The following is an 18,266-nucleotide window of genomic DNA, read 5'->3' as shown; positions in this document are numbered from 1 at the left end:
AACCACCATTTTGTGATGGTCTGTGTGCTGCCTCAGAGATCACCTGACCAGAAATACTACAGCTGTAACTGTAACAGGAAGAAGTGTGGAAGCAAAAGACAGTCTGTCAATTGGTTAATGTGATCTAACATGTTTGGTTTGTTTGTGTGCACCATGAATCCTATGATCCCAGGGGGCGGCCCTTATTTTTTTTAAAATGGCAATTTTCTATTTAGGTTTACCCAATGGCACATACTACTAAAAAGGTATATTATTATGATAATGGTTTATTTACATGAAGCAGGGTTTTACATAGGAGCTGTTTTATTCAATAGATTTTTATAGAGACCTACATTGTCTGGGGGGTATAGTTTTCCTTTAACCTTCACTAGTAGGTGTGTTTGGAAAGTCATTAGTGGTGTGGTATATACGAGACCTTATAAAGACATTGCTGCTCTCTTCAGACTGAGGCTCTTGGGTGTTGGAAGCACTGTTGGTGTCCGACTGTGACACACGATCCCCCCCAATGGCAGCTGTATCGCGCCCCCCGCTGCTCTAGTAATGAATTCTAAGAAATTAACCTGATCTTCAGACAAGCAGCCACTTTCATCTTATGTTTCCTGCTCTTCAACTTTCATTACTTTGCTTCTTGCTAACATTCAATTATTGAAGGGGCTCGGAAATAAAAGGCGTTGTGTCACACCGTTTCCCTTTTTTTTTTCTTTACATCCTTTTTAACATTTTCGGCTGTTGGGTACGTTTGACCTTTAGTTGCTGGAACACCAGAGATCATCTCAAATTGCTTTCCATTATACATCGATGGAGTCGTGTAGCTTCCTATGTCGTAAGCCCGGCAATTTCCATTAACTTTTATCAATGTGAGGCCTTTCCAAAGGTGTTGTTGCCTTGTCCCCCCCCCCCCGAAGAACGTTTAATTTGCCACAAGGTTTTGTTGCCCTTTAAGGATAAGAGGAGTTATATTTATTCCTGTTAATGCCAAGTGCTGTTTCCCATGGACTTAAAAACATCACTTCTAGGAAATTATCCGCATCTACTCTAACTGCTGCTGCCTATTATATGATCTCCTTTTTTGCATTGTTTTTTGTTTTCCTACCTGTTGGCAGACCCGCACTATAGATCCTCTGCCTTTAAAGGGGTTGTTCACCTTTGAGTTAACTTTTAGTATAATGTAGAGGGATATTCTGCAATTGGTTTTAATTTTTTATTATTTGTGGTTTTTGAGATGTTTTTTTCAACAGTTCTCCTGTTTGCAATTTTAGCAATCTGGCCTGAATAGAAAAGGCCAAAATAAAGGCCAATTAAAATGTTGCTTAACTTAAAGGTGAACCACCTCTTTAATGTGTGTTGGACATGATGTCTGAGGAAGGCTCCTGGGTTGGTCGCAACCCATATATGTTAATCTATATACATATCCAGGTTATCCAGAAAGCTCCTAATTTCAGAAAGACTGTCTCCCAAAATGACTCCATTTTATCCAAATAATCCAAATTTTTAAAAATAATATAGAAAAAAGAAATTTTTCTTTGTAATAATATTACTTGATCCAAACTAACATGTAGGATACATGTACCGTTAATGGGAATGAATTGTGTTACAACAGCGCCACCTGCTGGTCATTTTCTGACCAGTCTGACCACCAAATAGTCAAGGAAGTAAATAATGATTGTGCCTTGTAAAAGCGCTTAGAATAGCACTGTCATCAAATTTATATTCATTTATTTTTAAGGTTTACTTATCCTTTAAGTCATGTATTTCAGGACTGATAATCCTGTAAACCTCGTGGGAAAAGCTGTATCTTGGTTCAGCTCAGGAGGAATACAAATGTGACCCTGGGTTAGATACACATGTGATATATATATAGAGCCCCTCTAGTGAGGGCTCAGTGAGGTCAGAGCCCAGTTTTATATGTGACCGTAAAATGGTTGTAAATCAAGGTGACTAGTGACAGTAGTAAAACCGTATGCTCCTAGCAGGGCATTCGATTTTTATTGAGGAGAAAAAATCATTCTATTTTTTGTTTCACATGCTTCTGTACTGTAATGGAGAGACCTGTGGCCAGTATCTAGTAATAGAAAAATGAGATTAAATAAAAGTATGCTCTAGTTCCACGTGCAGGTTTAACATCACAATAGAAAATGCAGTGTATAAAATTAAGGGCTCTTGCTTACGAGCGTTTCTACCTGCGCTCCCCTGCGTTCCGTTTTTCTGCGTTCAGCCGCAGGGGAGCGCAGGAATAGACGCATTACATTTTTTCCAATGGGGCTGTACTCACACATGCGCGTGTAGGTGCCGAACGCAGGTTGAGACGCAACATGCTGCATTTTTCCTGCGTTCGGTGTCTACACGCGCCTGTGTGAGTACAGCCCCATTGGAAAAATGTAATGCGTCTATTCCTGCGCTCCCCTGCGTCTGAACGCAGAAAAACGGAACGCAGGGGAGCGCAGGTAAAAACGCTCATCAGTAAGAGCCCTAACCCAGTGTTCAAATCGTGCTTTTACTTTGTTTATACGGTAATTGCTTCTCGGGCCGAGCAATTTGTAGTGATGGAAAAAATGTTTACTGCTATCTTCCCACTAAAGGATGTGTGATTCAGGCTATATTGATATCAGGTGTTCCACTCATGATGCTTCAGAGTTAGTAACCAAGTTATAGCCAAGGTTGGGTCTAATATAACATTGCTGGCTGGCTCTGATAGCTCCAGTTGTTGGGCTGTGTTTACAAGAAGACACCTTAGGGACTTTGGGAGAGGGGTTATGATTGGTTGGAGCTACAGTGAATTAAAGGAACATTAACATAAAATAAAGGAAAGTAATAAAAATATAATGGACTATTGCCTTGCACTGATAAAACTGGTGTGTTTGCTTCAGAAACACTACTATTGTTTATATAAATAAGCTGCTGTGTAGCAATGGGGGCAGCCATTCAAAGGAGGAAAGGCTCGAGTTACACAGCAGATAGCAAATAAGTTCTGTAGAACATAATGGTGTTATCTGTTATCTACTATTTAACCTGTGACATATAGACTTTTTTCAATTTCCACCATTGCTACACAGCAGCTTGTTTATATAAACTATAGTAGTGTTTCTGAAGGAAACACATCAGTTTTACCAGTGCAGGGCAACTGTACATGATATTTTAATTACATTAAAGGAACAGTAACGTCAAAAAATAAGTGTTTTAAAGTAATGAAAATATAATGCAGTGTTGCCCTGCACTGGTAAAACTGGTGTGTTTGGTTCAGAAACACTACTATTATTTATTATAAATAAGCTGCTGTGTAGCAATGGGGGCAGCCATTCAAAGGAGAAAAGGCTCAGGTTACACAGCAGATAGCAAATAAGCTCTGTCTGTCTAATGGTGTTATCTGTTATCCATTCGTTAACCTGTGCCATATAGCCGTTTTTCAATTTCCGCCATTGCTCCACAGCAGCTTGTTTATATGAACTATAGTAGTGTTTCTGAAGCAAACACATCAGTTTTACCAGTGCAGGGCCACACTACATGATATTTTCATTGCTTTAAAACACTTTCATTATTTGGTGTTAGGGCTCTTACTCACTGGCGTTCTGACCTGTGCTCCCCTGCGTTCCGTTTTTTGGCGTTCAGCCGCAGGGGAGCGCAGGAATAGACACGTCATTATTTCAAATGGGGCTGTACTCCCTCAGGCGCGTGTAGGCGCCGAACGCAGGTTGAGACGCAACATGCTGCATTTTTCCTGCGTTCGGCGCCTACACGCGCTTGAGTGAGTACAGCCCCATTTGAAATAATGACTTGCGTCTATTCCTGCGCTCCCCTGCGGCTGAACGCCAAAAAACGGAACGCAGGGGAGCGCAGGTCAGAACGCCAGTGGGTAAGAGCCCTTATAGTTAATTTAAGATGGCCATACACAGGCCACTATTGGCTGCCAGCTCTGGGGTTAATAGTCTGGATGGCCATAGAGCAAAGATCTTTACAGGTGTTGCCAGCATGGCTTCTTGAAGGACCATGGTTATTTTGGCATTAACATTTCAATGAAACACCCCACCAAATTGGGGCTCTAATGAAATAAATCAGAGTCATTGATCAGTAATTGGTTTGCCTTGGCATGCCAAACAGGCAAGTAATTGTGATATTGAGTGACCTCTAATCTCAATAGTGGATTCGGGAAAGAACAATACTATGAGGAGCACTAAATTACTGATGCAACCATCGGGCTTTTATTTGTGGCCAAAATTGGACAGCGGCCCAGTGGTTGTGTTGTGTGGTTGGATCTGCCTGGTGTTTGTGACAAAGGCTTGGCTTCTAGCGTGCTACAATAAAGCTAAGAATGGATCTGGTTCGTTTTGTCGCTGCTCATGAAGTTTCCCAAGTATTTTTGGGTTCACAGAAGCTGTAAATCATACTTGCCTGGTTTTGAGCAAATGGAGGCGGTGCTCTTCGTATGGTTCATCTAAAAACATATCCTTTGCCTTCACCCTTATCATGACTTTGCTTAGCCTTTCCTCTTTCCATAAAATGTTTAGCAGTATTGCAAAGTTGTATTGTGATATCTTGGCTGTTTGGTCATTACGCTAAATGTGCTTCTTTTCGTGTAGAGAACCCGTATCCCATTGCATGAGAGATCCACTTAAATGGTTGTTTACCTTTAAGTTAACAGTTAGTATGATGCAGAGTAGGACATTCTGAGACCATTTGCAATTGGTTTTTATTTTTTATTATTTGTGGTTTTTGAGTTATTTAGCTTTTCATTTAGCATCTCTCCGGTTTGCACTTTCTGAAATTTGGTTGTTATGGTCCAAATTACCCATGAATTGATTTGAATAAGGGATTGGGGGCAGGTTAGAGTTCAGTGCGGATTAGATGATACTCGACCCGCATAATAACAATAAATGTGTTGCCTAAGGGCTCTTACAGACGAGCGTTTTTACCTGCGCTCCCCTGCGTTCCGTTTTTCTGCGTTCAGCCGCAGGGGAGCGCAGGAATAGACGCATTACATTTTTTCCAATGGGGCTGTACTCACACAGGCGCGTGTAGGCACCGAACGCAGGTTGAGACGCAACATGCTGCATTTTTCCTGCGTTCAGCGCCTGTGTGAGTACAGCCCCATTGGAAAAAGCTAAATGCGTCTATTCCTGCGCTCCCCTGCGGCTGAACGCAGAAAAACGGAACGCAGGGGAGCGCAGGTAAAAACGCTTGTCTGTAAGAGCCCTTAGGTAACACATTTATTGTTATTATGCGGGTCGAGTATCATCTAATCCGCACTGAACTCTAACCTGCCCCCAAATCCTTATTCAAATCAATTCAAATCAAGAGCCCTTACAGAACATTTCTTTTTATATGGGGTCAGTGACCCACATTTGAAAGCTGGAAAGATTCAGTAGAAGAAGGCAAATAATTCAAAAACTAAAAAAAAAGTGAAGATCAATTGAACAGTTGCTTAGAATGAGCCATTCTATAACAAACAAAAAGTTAATTTAAAAGTGAACAACCTTTTAATGAAGCTGCCATATTCAGCTGTATTGGTGTAATAATTAGTTTAGTGTGCTCATGACAAAAGCATATAAAATGTAGGTTTTTTTCCGTACTAATTAATAAAACCGTTTTAGATCAAAGGAGTGTTAGGGGGGGAAAGGTGTTTGTAGCTTTCAGTTAAGTCTCTAGGGGGGACTAATTCTTTTGGCTTGTGAACTGGAAATTTCCCAAGATCCCCATACAAATCCATCTGAAATTATGTAACAGATTATCCTGCTTAGTCAAACAGATATGACCTTTTTTTGTAATTAATCAAAGCTGGCCGCACACAGACTAATATTTCCTTTTATTCCCCACCCCACACGCTGTTCTGTAATTTCCCAGAGGAACGATATGACTATCTTTGTGTCTGTGGAACATTTTCTGGGGCACAATTACACCAACGTTACTGGCCAACAGGGAAAACCTGAATGGCAGATGATTCATTTGCACGCTGCTTGGGGGGCCATTCATCAAGGTGGAACTGCATAGGTCCGTACTCCTTGCAAATAATCTTTTTAACCATGTTTAATTGCAATATCCTCAACAGTGGTGTAACTAGATATTACTGGGCCCCAGAGCAAATTATTTTTTCAGGCCCCCAAAATGTCTAGAGGTTGACCTGTCTTACCAATATTATTTGAAATTGTATATGAATTCGAGCCAGCCAATAAGTTCAGCATCTCTTATCGCGTTAATGGTTCAGGCCTTTAAAGTTGTCACGGGAGTTTCCCCATCTTGGATTTTGTTAGGGGACACTCACATCCTCGGTGTTCTTTGAGTTGCTTTTTAGAAGCTAAGCTTAGGGGTCGTCACAAATCATCTATAGAAAAAACGCAGACACACTCACACTCTGTGGGTAGCACAATAGTGTATGATATTACAACGAGTCTGCAGGTTGTACAACCTGATTACACATAACATAACTTCAGAGGGCCCTTATGCTACACACAGGGAGTGTCCCTGTCATTTATCCGATTGCTATTGTATTTATTGCTCTATTTTAAATTAGGGATGCACCGAATCCAGGATTCGGTTCAGGATTCGGACAGGATTCTGCCTTTTTCAGCAGGATTCGGATTTGGCCGAAACCTTCTGCCTGCCAGAACCGGATCCAAATCGTAATTTGCATATGCAAATTAGGGGCGGGGAGGGAAATCAAATAACTTTGTTACAAAACAAGAAAGTAAAAAATGTTTACTTGCATAATTTGCATATGCATTTGGTTCGGTATTTTAAATACAGGTTTGGTATCCATTATCCGGAACCCCATTATCCAGAAAGCTCAGAATAATGGAAAGGTCGTCTCCCATAGACTACATAATAGGGATGCACCGAATCCAGGATTTGGTTTGGGATTCGGCCAGGGTTCAGCCTTTCTCAGCAGGATTCGGTCTAATCAAATCCTAATTTGCATATGCAAATTAGGGTCAGACAGGAAATTGCGTGACTTTTTGTCAAGGAAGTAAAAAAAATGTTTTCCCCTTCCCACCCCTAATTTGCATATGCAAATTAGGATTATGTTCGGTATTTGGCCTAATCTTTCGCGAAGGATTTCAACAAAAAACAAAAGTGAATGATTTCATGCATCCCTATCCTTTATATGTCTTATCATTTATATGGCTTCATTCTGTTATAATGAACTAACATAACCCCCAGTCTTTCTCTATTGAATCAGAGTCTGCAAGGTAAGTCTGTGTTTGCCTTAGGGCTCTTACACATGAGCGTTCTGACCTGCGCTCCCCTGCGTTCCGTTTTTTGGCGTTCAGCCGCAGGGGAGCGCAGGAATAGACGCAAGTCATTATTTGAAATGGGGCTGTACTCACTCAGGCGCGTGTAGGCGCCGAACGCAGGAAAAATGCAGCATGTTACGTCTGAACCTGCGTTCAGCGCCTACACGCGCCTGAGTGAGTACAGCCCCATTTCAAATAATGACTTGTGTCTATTCCTGCGCTCCCCTGCGGCTGAACGCCAAAAAACGGAACGCAGGGGAGCGCAGGTCAGAACGCTCATGTGTAAGAGCCCTTATTATAGAAGCAAAATATTTGACCACATATTGAAATGAATCCAAAAACATAACTAGCCTATTTAAATATAAGAAAAATTCCCCCAACCAAAAGTCCGTTGTCCATGTAATTGCTATTGACAGTGGTATTTTTCTGTCTATCTGCACTGCTGGTTTTGACTCTCAGCCTTGCATGCATCCCAGGTCTGTTAAAGGAAAACTATACCCCCCAAACAATGTAGGTCTCTATAAAAAGATATTGCATAAAAAATCCTGCTTCATGTAAATAAACCATTTTCATAATAATATACTTTTCTAGTAGTATGTGCCATTGGGTAATCATAAATCGAAAATTGCCATTTTAAAAAATAAGGGCCGCCCCCTGGGATCATAGGATTCACTGTACTAACAAACATACCAACAAACCATACATGTTAGGTCACATGAGCCAATTAACAGACAGTTGTGTCTTTTGCTTCCACACTTCTTCCTGTTACAGTTAGAGCTGTAGTATTTCTGGTCAGGTGATCTCTGAGGCAGCACACAGACCATCACGAAATGGTGGCTCAAGGCAAGAGATGTAAAAGGACAATATTTACTTAAATATATATTCCAGTTTGGTAAGATTCTTTAATATGCCACTTAATATAATATGAACTATCTGTTGCTTAAGTGTTCATTTTGGGGCTATAGTTTTCCTTTAATCGGCTGGCTTCAGCTACATCATTGCAGAAGTCAGAACTACCAGAGCAGAGACAGACTCAGAGCTATCGTTAACATTTAGGGTGGAACTCCACGGTCGTGCGACATTTGTATTACGTCGGATGTGCCAAATCTATTGTAAGTAATACAAATGTCGCACGTAGAAGCCCATTGCATTCGACACAACACGACTGTCTAAAGCAGGGGTCCCCAACCTTTTTTACTCGTGAGCCACATTTAAATGTAAAAAAGTTGGAGAGCAACACAAGCATGAAAAAGTCCATGGGGATGTCAAATAAGGGCTGTTATTGGCTGTTTGGTAGCCCCTATCTGGACTGGTAGCCTTCAGGAGTCTCTGTTTGGCAGTACACCTGTTTTTTATGCAACCAAAACTTGTCTCCAACCCTGGAATTTAAAAATAAGCACCTGCTTTGAGGCCACTGAGAGCAACAGCCAAGGGGTTGGAGAGCAACATGTTGCTCACGAGCTACTGGTTGGGGACCACTGGTCTAAAGCGTACGATGCATGTTGCATCTTCATCCGACAGTCGTGTCTTGTCGGATGCAATCTGCTTCTTCGTGCGACATTTATATTACTTACATTAGATTTGGGGCATCTGACGTGACGCTGGCAATTAGTCTCATCACATCTGAACTGAAGGTATCGCAGGTAAAATCGCCCTTTGAGTTCTACTCTTACATTTACAAATGTCTATTCTTTCTGGGTTTCAATCCCATGTAAGGGCCCAATTTCAGTTCGGTAACATAGTAAGTTAGGCTGAAAAAAGACACATGTCCATCAAGTTCAACCTTTTATGTCTAAATAACCTGCCTAACTGCCAGTTGATCCATAAACCTGTGTTTCTGCACTTGCTAAAAAGCCATCCAACCCATTCTTGAAGCTATCTAATGTATCTGCCATTACGCCTGATTCAGGGACTGCTCTCACCCTTTCTGAATATATAGTTAATCTGAAGGATTTGTCAGAATCCTAGAATTTTGCTAAATCATTTACCAAACTCTTAATCTAGGGCATGACTAATAAACAAGATACTTGTTCTATCCAAGTCTATAACCTTCAGTTTATCAATGCTGCCCGTCCTCGGTCAGGCAAGTTCCAGTGTGTCTAAATCAATCCATAGAGTAGAAACATCCTGCAGGGATCTGATTACCGCTCATATGTTGGTGTCACTGATACACACAGATACTCTGCTTTCAATGATAATTTCAAGGTCATTAATTAATACATGTAAAAATGGCGGCCCAAGGACGGACCCTGGTGTCCTTATGTTTACTGCAGAACACGGCCCATTAATCACATCTGAGCTGCACTCTCGTTAAAGCGATGTACATTTGATCCAGAGACCTCCTATAAACTGAGAATTATTTGCTGTATTTTATGAGACAAAGTATGCCTTTTATCTCTTTCATTTCCCTCCTAGGTTAAGAAATTGTGCTAATAGTTAACAAACAGTCTCTTTGTGGAACCAATTGCAAACATTCTGTTTTCTGAAAATGGAGAATATTTGAATATAATCTAGGACAGGAGAGTTCAATTCTGCTTTGCAGGTGTCTTGGCAATTGCATGTAATCCGATCCGAAGGAAAACCAGCAGTGCATTAAATCAAGTGAAACCAGGTGTATACTTTAGGGCCCTTACACACGGGCGGTTTTTCCTGCGCTCCCCTGCGTTGCTCTTTCTTCCGTTCAGCCGCAGGGGAGCGCAGGAGTAGACACACTCAATTATTGTGAAGGGGGCTGTACTCACACAGACGCAGGTATGCGCCGAACGCAGGTGAAATGCAACATGCTCCGTCCCAATAACTACATTTGTAGTCTTAAAGGGGAAGGAAACCTAGTCGGCACAAACCCCCCACCCCCCCTCCCGTTTGTTGCCCACCCTCCCTCCTCCCCCCTGGCCTACCTGTCCCGCTGGGCAAATGCCCCTAACTTGTTACTTACCCTTCTGCGCAGGTCCAGTCCAGGGAGTTCACAGACGACATCTTCTTCCACGCGATCTTCTTCCTGCTTTGAACGGCGCATGCGCAGTAGATCCGTACCGGCGAAATGATCCTACTGCGCATGCGCCAAAACGCCGTTCACAGCAGGAAGAAGATCGCGTGGAAGAAGATGTCGTCTGTGAACTCCCTGGACTGGACCTGCGCAGAAGGGTAAGTAACAAGTTAGGGGCATTTGCCCAGCGGGACGGGTAGGCCAGGGGGGAGGAGGGAGGGTGGGCAACAAACGGGAGGGGGGGTGCGGGTTTGCGCCGACTAGGTTTCCTTCCCCTTTTAAGAGCATTTGTTTTTTTTTTTGTATTTTTAGATGGGGTCAGTTACTACTAGTGAAGTGCGGGCCAGCCCACTAACCGTGGGTCGGGCAGTTTTGGTCCAACCTCAGCGCAACATTTTCGGGTGTTTGGCGAGTTTGTGTTGAGCTCTTCTAACTGTTCTCCCCGCCCACGACTTTGGCTTCTGGCTTTATAGGCACGTGCGCCCATCCCCTTTTGTGATGTCATCAGCAGGTGGGGCAGCTTAGCACGGGTCTATAAATAGAGGGGAGAAGCCGAGTTTTTCTCAACCCACACATCACTAGTAACTACCATTTTAAACTGGAAAGAGTCAGAAGCAGAAGGCAAATAATTAAAAAAAAAAAAACAACTAAAGAATAAATAATGAAGACTAATTGAAAGGGTGCTTAGAATTGGCCATTATATAACATACCATAAGTTAGCCTAAAGATGAACCATCCCCCCTTTAAAACCACGACGAGCGTTCAAACGTCTCCACCTTTAGAACATTACAGTGGGCTTGTGTACTGGTGTTCTTTGTATTGCTATTGCTATGGGAGTGGCTGCCATCCTCATGCCTGGTTTCTAGTTAAATCATGGCAGATGTTTAGCAGAGTTGCCGGTAGCTGGCACCATGCTAACTTGGTTGCCAAGTTACAGGGCAGATATGGATCATTATATAAACACTGATAAACAGGCGGTATGTATCATACACGGGCATGATTAAACGTATTGACCTGCCAGTGAATGAAGTGTTTATATAGTGTAGGCGTCAGTCCATTCATACACCGTAAGGTTAATAATACCGTGCCATTCCCGCTCGCTGCTGAGACACACACTGTAGAAAGACCAGTTTCATTCCCTCCAACTGCTGTGCCAACTTGAACATCCATGGCCTTCCCTTAAAGGAAAACTATACCCCCCAAACAATGTAGGTCTCTATAAAAATATATTGCATAAAACAGCTCCTATGTAAAATCCTGCTTCATGTAAATAAACCATTTTCATAATAATATACGTTTCAAGTAGTATGTGCCATTGGGTAATCATAAATAGAAAATTGCCATTTTAAAAAATAAGGGACGCCCCCTGGGATCGTAGGATTCACTGTACTCACAAACATACCAACAACCCATACATGTTAGGTCACATGAGCCAATGAACAGACAGAGTTGTGTCTTTTGCTTCCACACTTCTTCCTGTTACAGTTAGAGCTGTAGTATTTCTGGTCAGGTGATCTCTGAGGCAGCACACAGACCATCATGAAATGGTGGCTCAAGGCAAGAGATGTAAAAGGGCAATATTTACTTAAATATATATTCCAGTTTGGTAAGATTCTTTAATATGCTATGAACTATCTGTTGCTAAAGTGTTCATTTTGGGGGTATAGTTTTCCTTTAATATGGAGCTTTCTGGATACAGGACAGGTATGGGACCTGTTATCCAGAAGGCTCTGAACCTGAGATTTTCTGGATAATGGATTTTTCCGTAATTTGGATCTTCATTCATTAAAGGACCAGTAACATCAATTTTTTTTAAAAATTCGTTAGATCCCTTATCCGGAAACCCGATATCCAGAAAGCTCCGAATTACGTAATGGCTGTCTCCCATAGACTCCATTTTATCCAAATAATCCAAATTTTGAAAAATTATTTCCTTTTTCTAAATAATAATAACAGTAGCTTGTACTTGATCCCAACTAAGATATAATTAATCCTTATTGGAAGCAAAACCAGCCTATTGGCTTTATTTAATGTTTAAATTAATTTCTAGTAGACTTAAGGCATGAAGACCTAAATTACGGAAAGATCCTATGCTATCCGGAAAACCCCAGGTCCCGAGCATTCTGGATAACAGGTCCCATACCTGTATACATGGGGAAAAAAAACCACTCAAAGACAAATGTAAACTTTGAAATCGCGAAGTCTTTATTAAGAAATAACTTACCGTAACTCTGTTTGCGCTCCTCTTTAGAAAACGCGACAGGGCGACGATCCATCGCACGGCGCTCGATTTCTCCTCCCTGGCTATCTCTTATAAGGAAGGCAGGGAGGGGGAATCGAAGCCGCACGATGGATCTCCTTTCGTTTACGTAAGTTATTTATTAATAAAACTTAGCGATTTCAACGTTTCACTTGTCTTTGTGGTTTTTGTTCGTTGTATACTAACGAATTAAAAAAAAATTTGATGTTACTGGTCCTTTAAGTCTACTAGAAAATCATTTAAACATTAAATAGACCCAATAGGCTGGTTTTGACTCCAATAAGGAATAATGATAGTTGGGATCAAGTACAAGCTACTGTTTTATTATTACAGAGAAAAAGGAAATCCTTTTAAAAAAAAAAACAAACTCTAAATTATTTGCATTAAATGGAGTCTATGGGAAACGGCCTTTCCGTAATTCAGAGATTTCTGGATAACAGGTTTCCAAATCCCCTGCTCTGCTCGTTGTCTAGGTGTGGGGGAACAAGCAGGGATGGAGCGAACAGTTTGAAAAGCCTCTGTTCCGCTTCCCAACCTCGAAGTGCTGCAGATCATGGAATCTAAGTTCGGTGGCAATTAGAATCTACATTCTGTGGATAAAAGTACCGATCATCTGTGGCACTTAAAGGGTTAAGGGTATATCTTAATATGGCTTAATGAACTTTTACACACGAGTGATATCCATGCAGTGAGCACCAACAATTTTGTTTTGGTGCTACCGCCATTAAAGGGGTGGTTCGCCTTGAAGTTAACTTTTGGTAGGTTATGGAATGGCCATTTTAGAACGTATAATGGTTGGTACAGCACTCTCCAATATGTTTTATACAGACTTACTCTACTCGATTAATTGAGTGGTGCAGGAAATAAAAAATTAATTTAAATAACTTAAATGCGAATCAGGTGGCTGTGAGGATAATTAAAATAAATTAATACTTAATGATAGACTAAATACCGAGTGCAAGTTTGGAGATACTTTTTCGCATTTAAGTTATAGAATGGCCATTTCTCAGCAACTTTTCAATTGGTCTTCATTATTTATTTTTTATATTTTTTTAATTATTTGCCTCCTTCTTCTGACTCTTTCCAGCTTTCAAATGGGGGTCACTGAGCCCATCTAAAAAACAATTGGTCTGTAAAGCTACAAATGTATTGTTGTTGCTGCTTTTTATGACTTATCCTTCTATTCAGGCCCCTCTCCTATTCATAGTCCAGTCTCTTATTCAAATCAATGCATGGTTGCTAGGGTAATTTGGATCCTAGCAACCCAATGGCTGAAATTGCAAACTGGAGAGCTGCTAAATAACTCAAAAACCACAAATAATAAAAAATGAAAACCAATTGCTAATTGTCCCAGAATATCACTCCCTACATCATGCTAAAAGTTAACGCAAAGGTGAACAAACCCTTTAAGGTGGATATGGTTTTAATCTCTTGTGGTAATTTGGGTGTGGTATAAAGTAGGTGTGGTTTAAAAACAGGAAGTGGTGAACACTTGCTTCCATTGCGGCACTTGGTTGCACAGACGTTGGACAGCACTGAGCTAAATAGATACTGGGATCTGTAGTGCCTGCTGTAGCCTGTACATCTTACATTTTCTCTGTAAAAACAAAGAGCAAGTTGTGTAACATACATGCTATTGTTATAAAAAAAACAAGCAGCCCTTTGTTTGCCAATACCTCCCATGGAGCCAGATATTCTGTTCTAAAATAGATTCTCTAACACAGAAAATACCAGGCTCAGCCAATGTGAGGGGCTGGGAAGTCTAAGCGCCCAATCTTTTCTCTCTTTCTAATGAAGCATTTCTGCTTCCCATGAGCCTTTTATTTAATACTATAGGGATTCTGTCATGATATTTATGGTGTTGTTTTTATTTCTAAATTACACTGTTCACCCTGCTAATAATTCACTCTACCATGTATAATTTAATTCCTGAACCAGCAAGTGTATTTTTTAGTTGTAATATTGGTGTGTAGGTGCATCTCTGCTATCTGGTTACCTTCCCATTGTTCCGTTGTTAGGCTGCTGGGTGGGGGGGGGAGGGGGTGATATCACTCCAACTTGCAGTAAAGAGTAATCGGAGCACAAGTCACATGACTGGGGGCAGCTGGGGAACTGACAATATGTCTAGCCCCATGTCAGATTTACAAATTAAATTAAAAAAAAAAAAATCTGTTTGCTCTTTTGAGAAATGGATTTCAGAGCAGAATTCTCATGGAGCAGCACTATTAACTGATGCGTTTTGGAAAAAAAAAGAAAAGTTTTCCCATGACAGTATCCCTTGAGGATTAGTGACCTGTTGATACCTGCCTACTTTCATACCGGCTGGCCACATTCCAGCAGGTTTTTGTTTAATCTGATTGGTCAGTCCATTGGCTGAGTGATAAGCCGTGTCCAGTTTGTTCCCATATATTCAGCAATATGTTCATATGGGAATAAGTGTAAGTTGCAAGCTAGGGCTATCTATTGGCTTATGGGATTTTTGATCCAGCTCTGTAGGGGATGCCAAAAAAAACCAATCTGTGTGGCAGGAGTCCTCTCCGCTATATTTTATTTGAATTCCATTATTGGCAAATTCCTAGCATATTTTGTGCAGTGTGGTGTTGGCAATACACTCTGCTCAGATTTTCTGCATTCTTGACATGAATTCCCCACCCAGCTTGTGGACAAGGATCAGATATAATTTAAAACTGCCACTTTTAAACCTAGTCTTCTAGAATTGTTTTTCAACCTTTAATGTCATGTTAAAAAATGAACTCCCATGTTTAATGCTGATAGGACTGCAGTCTGGCTCATAGGCGTACTACACCTCTTTTAGTATGGATTGAATAGGCTGCTGTTTTGACCCACGTTTCAGATCAGCTGTTTATAACTAGTTTAACTGGGAGGTGTTGGGGGCAGAAAGGGTGAAAATGAAATCGGGATCTATAAGCCCGTTATAGTATATAAAGTACCCCCTTTTGTAAAATATAAGGATATTATAAGTAACAGAGGAGTTCCATGACCATATAAAGCCTTAGGTGACTTCTAAAATCCTCATATTATGCAACAGGGGGTACTTTATTATAGTACACACGTTTCAGTGCGTCATGTGACAGAACTGACAATACTAACCTCCGATTATAACCAATGACATCTCTAAGCACCAATTATAAGGATATAATTTACAGGATATTCATGACTCTTGTGTATTCTATACTTAAAGTACCCCTATTGTAAAATATAAGGATATTATAAGTCACAGGTTATACAGGTCATGGAACTTCTAATATCCTCATTTCCAACAAGAGGTTATTTATTTATCATTCTAATCAAGTTTTCGTGAGTTGTGTGACAAATACATCACTAGTCACCGTTTATATAGTGGATAATGTACCCCCTACTGTAATTTATAAAGATATTATGTCACCGAGGAGTTATGTGACCATATAAAAGCACGAGGCCGAAGGCCGAGTGCTTTTATACAGGTCACATAACTCCGAGGTGACTTCTAATATCTTTATTAATTTCAGTAGGGGGGTACATTATAATCTACATTTTGTGTGAAATGTCGGGAGGGGGGGGGGGTCAGCGTCCTATTATGGTTGCCAGGATTCAATTTTGGCGAGTCGGCGTCCAATTTGGGCGCACTGGCGTTCAATTTGAACGTGGCAGCGTCGAATTCGGACACGCGGCGTCAAATTCAGCGGCCGGGGACCCCCTGTTATAAACGGCGCATTCTGACGTCAGAACGCGCCGTTTATAAGGATATAATACACATAAGCCATGAATATCCTGTAAATTATATCCTTATAAACGGTGAGTTCTGATGTCATCAGTTATAAACGGTGAGTAGTGATGTCATTTCTGTCACATGACTCACTGAAATTTGTGTATTATAATAAATAAAGTACCCCCAGTTGTAAAATATGAGGATATTAGAAGTTACCTCGGAGTTCCATGACCTGTATAAAAACACTCGGCCTTCGGCCTCGTGTTTTTATATGGTCATGAAACTCCTCTGTAACTTATAATATCCTTATATTTTACAAGAGGGGGTACTTTATTCACTATATAATTTACAGTCTGGTCCTATAGGGAAATAACCAGACTATAGATTATACAGTGAATAAAGTACCCCCTCTTGTAAAATATAAGGATATTATAAGTTACCGAGGAGTTTCATGAAGGCCGAGTGTTTTTATACAGGTCATGGAACTCCTAAGTAACTTCTAATATCCTCATATTTTACAACTGGGGGTACTTTATTATAATAAACAAATTTCAGTGAGTCATGTGACAGAAATGACATCAGAACCGTTTATAAGGATATAATTCACAAGCTATTCATGGCTTTTGTGTATTATAATAAAATATGATTTGAAGAATAGGCAATCGTAGCCTACGCAAAACATTCAGTGTGTGTGTTTTTACATTGCCTAAGGTACTGTTGCTATAGTGTCTATAGAGTCTATAGAGAATTTCAGGCTAACCTGTACTGAGGCGAGCAGTCTGTTTATTTCACTGAATATATAATGCTGGGAGCACAGCGGCTTAGCAAGTGAACTATAATGACTGAATGTGGTATGTTGCTTTGACTTCTAACATCAGTGTGTTGAATTCTTCTTACATTTCTAGAAGGCAGTTACAGATTCAGTGCCAGAGACAGGGACGTTTGGTCGTGCCATTGCTGAAAAGTCTGTTTGACAATTTGTCCAGACTCACTTTCTGTCCCTTCTTGATAGAGCCGACTTCTGTTCTAGCAAAAGCTAGAAGTAAAAGCTCTTTGCCCAACTGGCAACTCTGGAAAGCCCAATCAATGCAGCCTGAAACTGTAGTATGAACTGATCATGTAGATATATTAGATTATAGGACCCGTTATCCAGAAAGCTACAAATTAGGGAAAGGCCATCTCCCATAGACTCCATTTTAAACAAATAATTTTGATTTTTAGAAATGATTTCCTTTTTCTCTGCAACAGTAAAACAGGATCTTGTACTTAATCCTAACTAAGATATAAATAAGCTGTAGTGGAGGCAAACTACTGGGTTTATTTAAAGGGGTTGTTCACCTTTGAGAGAACTTTTTGTGTGATGTAGAGAGTGATATTCTGAGACAATTTGCAATTTGTTTTCATTTTTTATTATTGAAATTCCCCTAGCAACCATGCATTGATTTGAATAAGAGACTGGACTATCAATAGGAGAGATTTGAATATAAGGATCAGTAATAAAAAGTAACAATACATTTGTAGCCTTACACAGCATTTTAGAAGGGAGTCAGCGACTCCCTTTTGAATGCGGTAAAGAGAAAAAGGCAAATAATTATAAAAAATAAATAATGAAAAGTTGCTTCGAATTGTCCGTTCTATAACGTAATAAACGTTACCTTAAAGGTGAACCACCCCTTTAATGTTTATATTGTATTTTAGTATGGAGATCCAAATTATGGAAAGATCCCTTATTTGGACAGCCCCAGGTCGCCCAGCATTCTGGATAACAAGTCCCATACCTGTATTTCTAAGTGAAGCTGGTCAAGTTCTGTTCTAGTAATCCAAAACTTTAAAGGGATTATTTCATGATTTTTGTGATGTAATTTTTATTTCTAAATTACACTGTTTGCACTGCAAATAATTCACTCTACAATATACAATTTCATTCCTGAACCAGCAAGTGTATTTTTTTTAGTTGTAATATTGGTGTGTAGGTGCATCTCCGGTCATGTGCTTCCAGAAAGAGCCAGCACTTTAGGATGGAACTGCTTTCTGGCAGGCTGTTGTTTCTACTACTCAATGTAACTGAATGTGTCACAGTGGGACCTG

General features: G+C 40.5%; 1 protein-coding gene across 1 annotated transcript in view; it reads left to right on the top strand.

The window, feature by feature from the left end:
• Positions 1 to 18,266, top strand: part of zranb1.L (zinc finger RANBP2-type containing 1 L homeolog) — a 53,787-nt gene that overhangs the window by 16,317 nt on the left and 19,204 nt on the right.

This window comes from Xenopus laevis, chromosome 7L (genome assembly GCF_017654675.1).
Source record: "Xenopus laevis strain J_2021 chromosome 7L, Xenopus_laevis_v10.1, whole genome shotgun sequence".
In the NCBI taxonomy this organism is placed as follows: domain Eukaryota; kingdom Metazoa; phylum Chordata; class Amphibia; order Anura; family Pipidae; genus Xenopus; species Xenopus laevis.
This window is presented reverse-complemented; position numbering and strand designations above follow the sequence as displayed.